Raw genomic sequence first — 14,460 nt, 5'->3', positions numbered from 1 at the left:
GGAAGTTTTCAGCTATTATTTCTTCAAATAAGTTTTCTGCCCCTCCCTTTCTTCTCCTTCTGGGATCCCTATAATCCGAATATTCGCTTGATGTTTTCCAAGAGATCCCTTTAACTGTCCTCATTTAAAAAAATTCTTTACTTTTTGCTGTTCATCTTGAGTGCTTTCCAGTACCCTGTCTTACACTTCACTGATCCATTCTTCTGCATCTTCTGATCTGCTATTGATTCCCTCTAGTGTGTTTTCATTTCAGTTTTTGTATTTTTCAACTCTGATTGGTCCTTTTTAAAATTTTCTCTTTGTTGAAGTTCTCAAGTTCAACTACTCTTCTCTCCAGTCTGGTGAGCATCTTTATAACCATTATTTTGAATTCTTTATCAGGTTGACTGGTTATCTGCATTTCATTTACCTCTTTTTCTGAGGTTTGGTGGTGTTCTTTCATTTGGGACATTCCTCTCCTAATTTTGCTTGACTTTTTGTGTTTGTTTCTGTGAATTCTGTGTAACAGCTACTTCTACACTTGAAGGAATAGTCTTGTGTACGGTCATTCCATGTATAGACTGTGTGTACCTGTTGCCTTTGGCTGACTTTCTGGAGATGTGGCTGGCATTGGCTGGGGGTCCCGGGGCATTGTGCTGGGGCTGCCCTGGTGGGATGGCTGGAGCTGAAGTGGATGTAGGCCAGGGTGGTCCTGGGGTTTTCTACCCAGAGGGTTCCCTGGCAGGACAGCTGACGTTGAAGTGGGTGTGAGCTGGGATGTCCTGGGGTGTTCAGTGCAGGAATCCATCCTGGTAGGGCACCTGCAGAAGAGATGGGGTGTTGATTGGCATTCCTGGAGTACTCAGCATTGGAGGTGCCCTAGCAAGTAATCTGTGGCCAACATGTTGAGGGCTTGGGAGTGTTCTGCAGTACTTTATACCTTTGTCACCTTGGTGAGATGGCTGGAGCTGTAGTGATTGCTGACCTGGGGTGTTTTGGTGTGTGCTGTGCTGGGGCTGTCTTGATGGGACAGATCATGCTGCCACTAGGACTCATGGATCCTGCTCTTGCCCATGCTGTCAAGGTGGAGGGGGAATATAAACTATGGTGCTTGCCTGCCCCTCTGTCCCAGAGAGAGTCCCAGCAGTTCCCCCACTGTTTGCTAGAGTTCTAGAGCTGGATCTTTTATATTCCAGTTTTCCTTTTAAACTGTCACTGTTTTTCTGTGCCAGGACATCCAGGGCTCACTGAGCCAGCAGGCCAGCTGTGGTGCCCAGACCCTGCTCTGATTTGTGCTATCAGAGTGGAAGGGAACTTCAGTTGTGGCACTTGCCAGCCCTTTTGATCTGGAGAGAGTTCCAGGAGCTCCTCTGCCATTTGGCAGGGTTCTAGGGCTGGTTTCTTTATATTCTAGTTGTCCTTTTAGACTGTTAGCTTTTTTTTTGTGCCCCAGGGCAGACAGATCTGCTCAGGATCCCTCCACATTTCCCTCCCCACTGCAGTTCACATCATTTGGGGGGTGGAGGTTCCCTTTATTACCAAGTCTCTCACTTGCCTTTCTCTCTGTAATCTTATCTTTTGTTGTGCAGAAGGTGTTCAGTTAGTCCTCAGTTCTTCAAGAGGAATTGCTGTAGAGGTGGGTGTAGATTTGTGTGTTTATGGGGGAGTTGTGTTCAGGGTCTTCCTGCATTGCCATTTTGGACTGGAACCTGTTTTATGTTTTCCTGATAGGTTACCTAGTAGTTTATCTATTCTGTTAATCTATTTCAGAGAATAACTTTTTCATTTTAATTTTTCTGTTTCTTTTTTAAAGCCCTATTATCTGCTTTTATATTCTGCTTTCTTTCAGTTTATCTCCTACGCCCCCCCAAACTTTTGAGCTAGTAGTTTAATACATATATTTTGTTTTTTTCATTTGTGATATTGTAATTAAGTCCATTGTAGAGAACACAAATAGTAACATCTAATTGCAAGGGAGGCTGGGAAAATGTAGCCATTGCCCATCATTTCTGTTACAGTGGTAGAAATGGAAGTTGGATTTTAGATCAATACTTAGCAGACTCTGCTACACTCTTAATGCTTTAAAAATCAAGCAAGTAGCATGTACATAGGGAAACTTTAATTACAGAAACATGTAAAATGAAATGCACATCTTTTCCTTCTTCCTTCCTTCATATCAGTCTTCTTTCCGAGAGGTAAGCACTATTAAGTTTTGTGTCTATTTTTCCAAAAAAATTTATTACATGCCAAATGATATATCCATATATTTACTTCTAACTCAAAAAACATTGTATTATACACTTTCACACTTTGCTCTTTTTCACTTTCTTTCTGTATCCTATCATACAGATTTACCTCATTTATTGTAATGACTGTATAGTATTCCATTTTATGGATGGAACATTGCCCTGCTGATGGACATTTAGGTCCTCTAGGTTTTGCTCTTACAAGCAGTACTGCAATAAACATCTGTGTGTCTATTAGTATATTTTTATGACTATATTCATTGGATTGGAACCCAGCAATGGAATTTGGTCAGTGAGTATTAATATTTAAAATTTTAAAAAAGAGTGCTTTCTGGATAGTCAGGCTTAGTGGTGGTCTCCTAAGTCCAGAACTCTACATATGCTTCAAGAACTGTATAGGTTAGGGCACCTGGGTGGCTCAGTTGGTTAAGCGACTGCCTTCGGCTCAGGTCATGGTCCTGGAGTCCCGGGATCGAGTCCCACATCAGGCTCCCTGCTCGGCGGGGAGTCTGCTTCTCCCTCTGACCCTCCTCCCTCTCATGCTCTCTGTCTCTCATTCTCTCTCTCTCAAATAAATAAATAAAATCTTAAAAAAAAAAAAAAAAGAACTATATAGGTTAATAAGAACAACAATTAAAACTATCATTTTCATGGCTTTAATATAGCCCAGAGACAGGAAACTACAAACTTCAATTAACAATAAGAACAACTCCAATTTCTAGTTGGTCTATTTCTTGAGTTCCCACTATAGGTCTCTGTGGAGAGTTGGAGTGTTGAGAAACTGCACAGAAGAAAGAGAAGGGAATTTAGGTAAAATTACTCTAAGGAAGAGGAAGTTCACTATAAGAGTGAAAATACTGGAAAAGAGTCCTGTTAGGTCAGCAATGACTTCAGGGGAGGAACTTAAACATGCACACAGGAATAAAGAAGGCAGTCATGGAAGGGCATTGATTCCGGCGAAGACCTATTAGAAGGAAGGGAGAGGCATTTTTGGAAATTGTGACGTGAAGGAAAAATGAAGCAAGGTAGATTTATGTCTGCAAGATAAAAACCACAAATATTGAAGGAGCTATTACCCCTTTCATTACCCCTCCCTAAAATCAAGATGTGTATTAACTAAATGGCATTTTGCTGTACTGACAGACAAGGGGGCTCTTGAACTGGGGGTCATGTTTGCCATCCCACTGCCAACTCTGTGAACAAAATGCACAGATACAAGTAGTTTATATAAAGCTTTTTAAAATAAAAAATGAGAATAAAAAACTTCAATTGAGAAACACCCTTTGCTATAAAGTCAATCATGAAGTAGATGATCATACTGCAGTCTGAGTTCAGTAGCTTCAAGTAAGTATTTGAGGTTATGAAAATCATAAACTTAGAAACTCATGACAAAATTGATATGAAATAGAAGTAAAGTAAAGCTGATTGAATTAAAATGGCGGGGGGGGGGGCCCAAAATTGTTTATCAGACATGAAGACAGAATTAGAAATTGTTTTAGGGAGAATTCACTTGAATGAAATTTAATAAGGAACACTGAAGAAAAGTGGAAAAACCAAGAAATTGAAGATAAAAAAGTAAAAAAGTGATTTAAGTAGATGATAAGCAAAGAGTGAACATAGATGTAATTGGAATGTCTGAGGAAGAAAAATCAAGACCTGAATTAATGTTTAAAACTGTGTTCTAAGAAAGCACATATAAAATAAGACCTAGAACTACCTAATGAAAAAGCCCACTGAGCACCTGGAAAAATTAACCTAGAGTGATCAAACTTGAGTAAATATCCAAGAGTGACTATTAGATTTTTAAAGTAAAAAATCTTCAGGACTTGGAGGCAAAAATTTCCTATACCTTATAAAGATGAGAGACTGAGTAGCATTGGACTTCTTAAAAGCAATACATAAAACAAGCAACAATGGAAAAGCACTTTCAGGAGACTGGAGGAGAGATTATGAGACTAAGGATTTTATATCTGGCCAACCTGATATTCATATATTAAGACTAGAGAAAACCAGTTTTAACTATGGAAGAACTGAGGGAATACTGTGTTCCCAGGCTTTTCTTGAGGAATTTTCTAGCAGATGAGTTTCATCCAAGTAAGAGGTTTTCAAGGAGAAATTTCGATGAAAGAATTGGCGGTGCTTATTTAATTATAATTCTAAGACTAAAGCAGGGCTGGAAATGAGGATGGAGGACAATGTATAAATGCTGTTATAGTTGCAGAAAAAATGCAGCTGAAAAAATGGGAGAAGGAAGAAGAAAGAGTATAGCAGCATAAGTTCACTGATTGTTGAGTCAACAGATACTATTACAAATAGGCAACCCAGTTAATAAAACAGGAAATAATAAACAGATGAAGGCTTATTAAATAGGTATGATTACAAAAGTACCCACTAGATCAAAAATATAAATTCGCAAATAACAGTATAAACACACAAACAGCAAATACAACATGGTTCATAGAGAGTAATTATAAAGAGTAAAAACCAAATGTCTTTTATGTGAATAAATATGAATGGATTAGCTTATTAAACTCACTTATCTCCTTTATTAAAAGAAAAAGAGGTTTAATTTGTCTCATAAAGCAAGACCAACTATATGTGATATATAGGAGACACTTATAATGATTCAGAAAAGTTAAAAATAAGGGATGGGCAAGAGGTATACCAGAGAACGGAAACAACATAAGCAGTGTTTGTGATCCTAATATTGGATGACATAAAATTGAAGTTTTAATTATGGCAAGGAAAGACATTTTCACATGGTAAAAGCCACAATTCATACTGGTGATAAAAAAAAAATCTATGTCCCAAATGATAAAACCATGAACTTTATAAAGCAGAAACTATGGGAAATCCAAGGAGCCATAGGTAGAAACCAATATTTGACTTAAACACATAATTAATACAAGGCAGGTCAAATGGACCAAAAAAAAAAAAGATATACGAGATCTCAGTCACACTAATAGGTAGATCTCCAGGATCTATTTCAGATGTTACAGCCTTGTAATAGGCATTAAATCATCACTTCCAGTATGCATGGAACATTCACAAAAGTTGATTACATATTAGGCCAGAAAGAGAGCATTGTTAAATTCCATAAAGCAAAAATACCACAAACACTGATCAAAACTACAAATTTATAGCAACAGAAACAAAAGTATGGTTTCACTTGAAAATCTGTTCTTGATTGAAATGAAAAAATATGGTTATTGAAGTGGGCAAGATGGCAGAGGAGTAGGAGACCTAAATTTCATCTGGTCCCAGGAATTCAGCTAGATAGGTATCAAACCATTCTGAATACCTACAGACTCAACAGGAGATCAAAGAAAAGAATAGCAGCAACTCTCTGAACAGAAAAGTGACCACTTTCTGGAAGGTAGGATGTGCGGAGAAGTGAATCCGAGGTGATATTCGGGAAGATAGACCTTGGGGGAAGGGAGCCTCCTCAGCTGGCAAGTGATAGAGCAGCAGAGCACAAAATCGGAACTTTTAGAAGGCAAGATTTCGGGTTTTTTTTCCCCCCTTTTTTGATGGCTGCATAGTATTCCGTTTTATATATATACACCATATCTTCTTGATCCATTCATCTGTTGATATCTTGGCTCTTAACATAGTTTGGCTATTGTGGACATTGCTTCTATAAACATTGGGGTGCACGTACCCCTTTTGGATCCCTACATTTGTATCTTTGGGGTAAATACCCAGTAGTGCAATTGCTGGATCGTATGGTAGCTCTATTTTCAACTTTTTGAAGAACCTTCATACTGTTTTCCAGAGTGGCCACACCAGCTTGCATTCCCACCAACAGTGTAGGAGGGTTCCCCTTTCTCCGCATCCCTGCCAACATCTGTCATTTCCTGACTTGTTAATTTTAGCCATTCTGACTGGTGTGAGGTGGTATCTCATTGAGGTTTTGATTTGGATTTCCCTGATGCCGAGCGATGTCAAGCACTTTTTCATGTGTCTGTTGGCCATTTGGATGTCTTCTTTGGAAAAATGTCTTTTCATGTCTTCTGCCCATTTCTTGATTGGATTATTTGTTCTTTGGGTGTTGAGTTTGAGAAGTTCTTTATAGATTTTGGATACTGGCCCTTTATCTGATATGTCATTTGCAAATCTCTTCTCCCATTCTGTCGGTTGTCTTTTGGTTTTGTTGACTCTTTCCTTTGCTGTGCAAAAGCTTTTTATCTTGATGAAGTCCCAATAGTTCATTTTTGCCCTTGCTTCCCTTGCCTTTGGCGATGTTTCTAGGAAGAATTTGCTGTGGCTGAGGTCGAAGAGGTTGCTGCCTGTGTCCTCCTCTCGGATTTTGATGGACTCCTGTCTCACATTGAGGTCTTTCATCCATTTTGAGTCTATTTTTGTGTGTGGTGTAAGGAAATGGTCCAGTTTCATTCTTCTGCATGTGGCTGTCCAGTTTTCCCAACACCATTTGTTGAAGAGACTGTCTTTTTTCCATTGGACGCTCTTTCCTGCTTTGTCGAAGATGAGTTGACCATAGAGTTGAGGGTCCATTTTTGGGCTCTCTGTTCTGTTCCACTGATCTGTGTGTCTGTTTCTGTGCCAGAACAGACTGTTATGATGATTATAGCTTTGTAATAGAGCTTGAAGTCTAGAATTGTGATGCCACCAGCTTTGCTCTTCTTTTTCAACATTCCTGTGGCTATTCAGGGTCTTTTCTGGTTCCATGCAAATTTTAGGATTATTTGTTCCATTTCTTTGAAAAAAGTTGATGGTATTTTGATAGGGATTGGATTAAATGTGTAGCTTGCTCTAGGTAGCATTGACATCTTCACAATATTTGTTCTTCCAATCCATGAGCATGGAATGTTTTTCCATTTCTTTGTGTCTTCCTCAACTTTTTTCATGAGTATTCTATAGTTTTTTGAGTAAAGATTCTTTGTCTCTTTGGTTAGGTTTATTCCTAGGTATCTTACGGTTTTGGGTGCAGTTGTAAATGGGAACGACTCCTTAATTTCTCTTTCTTCTGTCTTGTTGTTGGTGTATAGAAATGCCACTGATTTCTGTGGATTGATTTTATATCCTGTCACTTTACTGAATTCCTGTATGAGTTCTAGCAGTTTTGGGGTGGAGTCTTTTGGGTTTTGCACATAAAGTATCATATCATCTGCAAAGAGTGAGAGTTTGACTTCTTTGCCGATTCAGAGGCCTTTTATTTCTTTTTGTTGTCTGATTGCTGAGGCTAGGAATTCTAGTACTATGTTGAATAGCAGTGGTGATAGTGGACATCCCTGCCATGTTCCTGACCTTAGGGGGGAAGCTCTCAGTTTTTCCCCAGTGCGAATGATATTTGCTGTGGGTTTTTCATAGATGGCTTTTATGATATTGAGGTATGTACCCTCTCTCCCTACACTCTGAAGAGTTTTGTTTTTTTTTTTTTAAAGATTTTATTTATTTATTTGAGAGAGAAAGAATGAGCCAGAGCATGAGAAGGGAGAGGGTCAGAGGGAGAAGCAGACTCCCCACCAAGCGGGTTGTCTGATGCGGGACTCGATCCCAGGACTCCAGGATCATGACCTGAACCAAAGGCAGTTGCTTAACAGCTGAGCCACCCAGGCGCCCATACACTCTGAAGAGTTTTAATCAAGAAAGGGTTCTGTACTTTGTGAAATGCTTTTTCTGCATCTATTGAGAGGATCATATGGTTCTTCTTTTTTCTTTTATTAATGTATTGTATCACATTGATTGATTTGCGGATGTTGAACCAATCTTGCAGCCCAGGAATAAGTCCCACTTGGTCGTGGTCAATAATCCTTTTAATGTACTGTTGGATCCTATTGGCTAGTATTTTGGTGAGAATTTTTGCATCCATGTTCATCAGGGATATTGGTCTGTAATTCTCCTTTTTGATGGGGTCTTTGTCTGGTTTTGGGATCAAGGTAATGGTGGCCTCATAAAACGAGTTTGGAAGTTTTCCTTCCATTTCTAGTTTTTGGAACAGTTTCAGAAGAATAGGTATTAATTCTTCTTTAAATGTTTGGTAGAATTCCCCTGGGAAGCCATCTGGCCCTGGGTTCTTGTTGGGAGATTTTTGATGACGGCTTCAATTTCCTTAGTGGTTATAGTTTTGTTCAGGTTTTCTATTTCTTCCTGGTTCAGTTTTGGTAGTTGATACATCTCTAGGAATGTGTGCATTTCTTCCAGATTGTCTGATTTGCTGATATATAGTTGCTCATAATATGTTCTTATAATTGTTTGTATTTCTTTGGTGTTGGTTGTGATCTCTCCTCTTTTATTCATGATTTTATTAGTTTGGGTCGTTTCTCTTTTCTTTTTGATAAGTCTGGCCAGGGGTTTATCAATCTTATTAATTCTTTCAAAGAGCTAGCTCCTAGTTTCGTTGTTCTGTTCTACTATTCTTTTGGTTTCTATTTCATTGATTTCTGCTCTGATCTTTATTAATTCTCTTCTCCTGCTGGGTTTAGGCTTTATTTGCTGTTCTTTCTCCAGCTCCTTTAGGTGTGGGGTTATGTTGTGTATTTGAGACCTTTCTTATTTCTTGAGAAAGGCTTGGATTGCTATATACTTTCCTCTTAGGACTGCCTTTGCTGCATCCCAAGGATTTTGAACAGTTGTGTTTTCATTTTCATTTGTTTCCATGATTTTTTTTTAATTCTTCTTTTAATTTCCTGGTTGACCCGTTCGTTCTTTAGGATGCTCTTTAGCCTCCATGTATTTGAGTTCTTTCTGACTTTCCTCTTGTGATTAAGTTCTAGTTTCAAAGCATTGTGGTCTGAAAATATGGAGGGAATGATCCCAATCTTTTGGTACCAGTTGAGACTTGATTTGTGACCTAGGATGTGATCTATTCTGGAGATTGTTCCATGGGGACTAGAAAAGAATGTGTATTCTGTTGCTTTGGGATGGAATGTTCTGAATATATCTGTGAAGTCCATTTGGTCCAGTGTGTCATTTAGAGCCTTTATTTCCTTGTTGATCTTTTGCTTAGATGATCTGTCCATTTGAGTGAGGGGGGTGTTAAAGTCCCCTACTATTATTGTATTGTTGATGTGTTTTTTTGATCTTGTTATTAATTGGTTTTTGTAATTGGCCGCTCCCATGTTAGAGGCATAGATATTCACAATTGTTAGATCTTCTTGTTGGATAGACTCTTTAACTATGATGTAATGTCCTTCCTCATCTCTTATTATAGTCTTTCATTTAAAATCTAATTTGTCTGGTACAAGGATTGCCACCCAGCTTTCTTTTGATGTCCATTAGCATGGTAAATGGTTTTCCACCCCCTCACTTTCAATCTGGGGGTGTCTTTGGGTCTAAAATGGGTCTCTTGCAGACAGCATATCCATGGGTCTTGTTTTTTAATCAATCTGATAGCCTGTGTCTTTTGATTGGGGCATTTAGCTCATTTACATTCAGGGTAACTATTGAAAGATATGAATTTAGTGCCATTGTATTGAGTGTAAGGTGACTGTTACTGTATGTTGTCTCTGTTCCTTTCTGGTCTATGTTACTTTTTGGCTCTCTTTGCTTAGAAGACCCCTTCTAATGTTTCTTGTAGGGCTGGTTTCATGTTTGCAAATTCTTTTAGTTTTTGTTTGTCCCGGAAGCTTTTTATCTCTCCTTCTATTTTCAGTGACAGCCTAACTGGATATAGTATTCTTGGCTGCATATTTTTCTCATTTAGTGGTCTGAATATATCATGCCGGTCCTTTCTGGCCTGCCAGGTCTCTGTGGGTAGGTCTGCTGTCAATCTAATGTTTCTACCGTTGTAGGTTACAGACCTCTTGTCCTGAGCTGCTTTCAGGATTTTCTCTTTGTCTCTGAGACTGGTTTTACTATTAGATGTCGGGGTGTTGACCTATTTTTATTGATTTTGAGGGGGGTTCTCTGTGCCTCCTGGATTTTGATGCCTGTTTCCTTCCCCAAATTAGGGAAGTTCTCTGCTATTATTTGCTCCAGTATACCTTCTGCCCCCCTCTTTCTTTTTCTTCTGGGATCCCAGTTATTCTAATGTTTCATCTTATGGTATCACTTATCTCTCGAATTCTGTCCTCGTGATCCAGTAGGTGTTTAGCTCTCTTTTTCTCAGCTGCTTTGGTCTCCATCGTTTGGTCTTCTATGTCACTAATTCCCTCTTCTGCTTCATTTATCCTAGCAGTCAGAGCCTCCATTTTTGATTGCACCTCATGAATAGCCTTTTTGATTTCGACTTGGTTAGATTTTAGTTCTTTTATTTCTCCAGAAAGTGATTCTCTGGTATCTTCCATGCTTTTTTCAAGCTCAGTTAGTATCTTTATAATCGTCATTCTGAACTCTAGTTCCGACATCTTACTAATGTATTGATTAGGTCCCTAGCAGTCAGTACTGCCTCTTGTTCTTTTTTTTGAGGTGATTTTTTCCGTCTTGTCATTTTGTCCAGAGGAGAATAGATGAATGAGAGAACAAAATGCTAACAGGGTAACAACGACCCCAGAAAAATACACACTAAAGAAATCAGAAGAGACCTGAAATAGGGAGGAAAAGAAAGGGGAAGAAAGGGAAAAAGAAAAAGAAAAAAAAATATTATCAAATATGATCAGGCTGGTGAATAGATCAGTGCCACACACTAGATTTTGGGCGTATTTTGGTCTGTTAGATGAAACTGCCTCGCTAAAAGTTTAAAGAAAAACTTCTATGTACAAAAATAAGGGTATATACAATGAAGGGATAGAATATGAGTATAAGCATGAATATTGAAAAAGATTTTATAAAAGGAATTGATAAGATGGTGTTGAAAAAAGAAGGAAGAGAAATTAAAAAAAAAAAGGGAGAGAATGTGATCAGGCAGGAGACTAGAACAAAGCCATACACTAGAGATTTAGGGTATATTTGGTCTGTTAGAAGAAACTGTATCCCAAAATTTTAAAGAGAGAACAACTTATATATATATATATATATATATATATATATATATATATATATATACCAAATATATATATATATATACCCAAAATAAGGTTAACTACTATGAAGGGATAGAATATGACTCTAAAAATGAAACCTAAAAAAGATTTAAAAAAAACGGATTGATAAGATGTTGGTTGAAAAAGGGAAAAAAAAATTTAAAAAAATAGAAAAAAAAGAAAATTAAAAAACTTAACTTTGAAAGACTGCAGAATCATGGGAAAAAAGGCCATGAATTCTATGTGCTGTATTCCCCTAGCTCTGGAGTTCTGCCATTCTCTTTGGTCAATAAACTTGGTCTTGGCTGGCTGTTCTTGCTGATCTTCTGGGGGAGGGGCCTGTTGCCCTGGTTCTCAAATGTCTTTGTCCGAGGCGGAATTGCACCGCTCTTGCTGGGGCCGGGCTAAGTAATCTGCTCAGGTTTGCTCTCCGGAGCTTTCGTTCCCTGCAAGCTTTCCATTCAGCTTTGGAGGACAAGAGTGAAAGTATCGGCTTCCCAATCTCGGCCCCGGAGGAGCCAAGAACTGGGGGTCCCGCTCCTCAGTGAGCCCCCAGAGAAAAGCAGTCAATCACTCCTGTCTCCCCGGTCTCCAGCCATACTCTGTGCTCACATGGCCTGTGACCGAGAGTTTCTGTCTCTGGCACCCGACCCCGTTTCCAGTCTCCAAACCCAGCAGATCCCTGCGGTGCGCTCCCGCGCCACTTCTCCCAGGGGAGGAAGGGGAGTCTCCCCGGATCTGCCGCTGGTTGGGTCCCTGCTGGAAGAGCAGTGGCCCGACTGTGCCGCGGATCACGGGTTATGGCAACCCCGATCTGAGAGCCCACTCCTCGGCTCTGTCTTTGCAGCCGGCTTCCCCCCTCCGATATCTGGGAGCTCTGCACTCAGGCCCCCCTGTCTTTCTGTGACTCCGTGCTCACCCGGCCTGTGACCCAGCGTTTCTATCTCTGGCTCACGACCCCGTGTGGAGTCTTAAAACCCATCAGATCCCTGCGGTGCACTCCTGCGCCACTCTTCCCGGGGGAGGAAGGGGTGTCTCCCTGGATCTGCTGCTTGTTGGGTCCCTGCTTCTATAAAGTGATCACTTTTCTGTTCAGAGAGTTCCTACTATTCTTCGGTCTCCTGTTCAGTTTGTAGGTGTTCAGAATGGTTTGATACCTATCTAGCTGAATTCCTGGGACCAGATGAAATTTAGGTCTCCTACTCTTCCACCATCTTGCCTTTCAAATAAATCTGAAAAAAGAAAAAAAAAAGACTAATATCCTTAATATGTTAAAAAAAACTGCTAAAAATTGAGGAAGTAAAGACCAAAATTGATAGAAAAACAGACAGAAACCATGGATAGCTCACAAAAATATATATAAAATGGACCTTAAAGATATGGAAAGATTTTCCACTTGACTCATTATGTTAGAAATGCAAATTAAAATTACACTGAGTCATCATTTCTCATCTGGCAGATTGGCAAAAAATTAACAACTTGAAAACATTTTCCATTGGTAAGTCTGGCAAAGCAGACTGTCTCATAAATTGCTGGGAAGGGCATATGGTAATTTGTAAGACTAAGTGGGTATTATTTACATGTGAACCCAGCAGTGTACCTTTCAGGTATTTATACTAAAGATACACTTCTCATCATCCAAAATTATAGACGTACAAGGTTACTACTGTTGTGTTATTTGCAATTGCAAAATAATGTAGGCAGCCTGAATTTAATGTAAGCAACACATGGGAGATTAGTTGAGTAAACTTTGGGACCTCCACACAGTAGAGTCCTAGGCAGGAAAAAGAGCGAGCATGATCTCTATGAACTGATAGGAAGCAATTCTCGGGATATATTGTTAAGTGAAGAAATCTGAAGTGCTAAAGAGTATTTGTAGTAGGTTACTTTCCTTCTTAGACAGAAGTGGGAATTAAAAAGATATACATGTATCTACTCATTTCTGTAATATACACATGAGAGATAAATCAGAAAATGAGATTAATGACAGGGTGAGTAGAATTAGGGTGGAAGGGAGTGACATTAATCTATGTTAATGTTTACATATTAAAGAAAAGATTGAGGGAAAACCTTTAAGATGGAATAAAAACAAATGAACCTGTGTTTCAAATGAATAACTTTTAAAGACAGTATTTTGACTATATACCTTTAGTCCAGCAACAAATAGTTATAAAGCGGGACTGAATTTTAGTTTTTGTTTTGTTTGTAGTAATAGGGGGTTTTCTGAAACCAGTTACTCTGTATTTAAGGATTAAATAAAGTTCATTTTGAGGATAATGGAAGTCCAATATCTACTGTAGGAGAAAGGAGTTGTGAATATGGTAAGGGGCAAATTAGAATGAATCCCATGGTTGAATTGGATATGAACTCAATGTTTTCATACTACTTTTAGAAATGGGTGTGTGTGTGTCTGTGGATTTCCTAGCTCTGTCCTCTAGGACAGCTTTTTAGAAGCAAGGTTACCTGCACCTACCCCCCACCTCCCCCAAGGAATCTGAGCCCTTTGGAGACATGGCTGATTCTGGGCTTGGGCCAAGAAAAATTACAAGATGAACCTGAAAGTAAGGTAATTCCAGAATGTAACATAGTGCTCAAAGAGCAATGGAGAAACATCAAGTGGCACAGGACCCTCCTTGAATGAGCTCTCACTGGCAAATATGGGGCAATTTAAACATAAAATAATGATGGCAAAGATTACAATCCACATAATAAAACAAGAATTCCTAAGTTCATACTTGTGGATGATGTAAATAAATGGGAAAGATGAGAGCTCTCTGATAGTAGAATGCTAGCTAATAAATGGGGTGAGGGAAATCCCCGTTCGGCAGCTATCATGGCAATAATTGGGTCAGGTAAGAATCATGAATGCTAAAGCTAGTGGGTGAAAATTTGATGAAAAATAGGATTTTTACATAATTTCTAAGTATTTCCCCACAGTATACTTATTTTACAGGGGAGAAACCTGCATATATCACCACCATTAATAGCCAAATTGACATGTGCACCCCCTCCCCTTTTTTTAAGTAGGCTCCATGCTCAGCGTGGAGCCCAACACCGGGCTTGAACCCATGATCCTGAGTTCAAGACCTGAGATGAGATCAAGAGTCAGACACTAAACTGAGCCACCCAGGTGCCCCCATTATGTGCCTTTTGATGTGATTTACTGAGAGGGTCACTTTTGTGATACTCTGCCAAAAATGATTACCCTGACATTAAATATGAAGAAACCTCAAACCCAAATGGAAGGCAAATAACCAAATGACCAGTCTGTGGTCTTCAAAGATGTCATGATCATGAAGAAAAGGACTGAG

The 14,460-nt window shown here is 39.1% G+C and overlaps 1 protein-coding gene across 7 annotated transcripts in view; it reads left to right on the top strand.

Annotated features, from left to right (window-relative positions):
* Positions 1–14,460, top strand: part of PCCB (propionyl-CoA carboxylase subunit beta) — a 99,734-nt gene that overhangs the window by 68,488 nt on the left and 16,786 nt on the right. The window lies entirely within an intron of this gene.

The sequence above is a fragment of the Halichoerus grypus genome, chromosome 1, assembly GCF_964656455.1.
Source record: "Halichoerus grypus chromosome 1, mHalGry1.hap1.1, whole genome shotgun sequence".
NCBI lineage: Eukaryota > Metazoa > Chordata > Mammalia > Carnivora > Phocidae > Halichoerus > Halichoerus grypus.
Note: the sequence above shows the minus strand (reverse complement) of the source record. Positions and strands in the feature narration are given on the sequence as shown.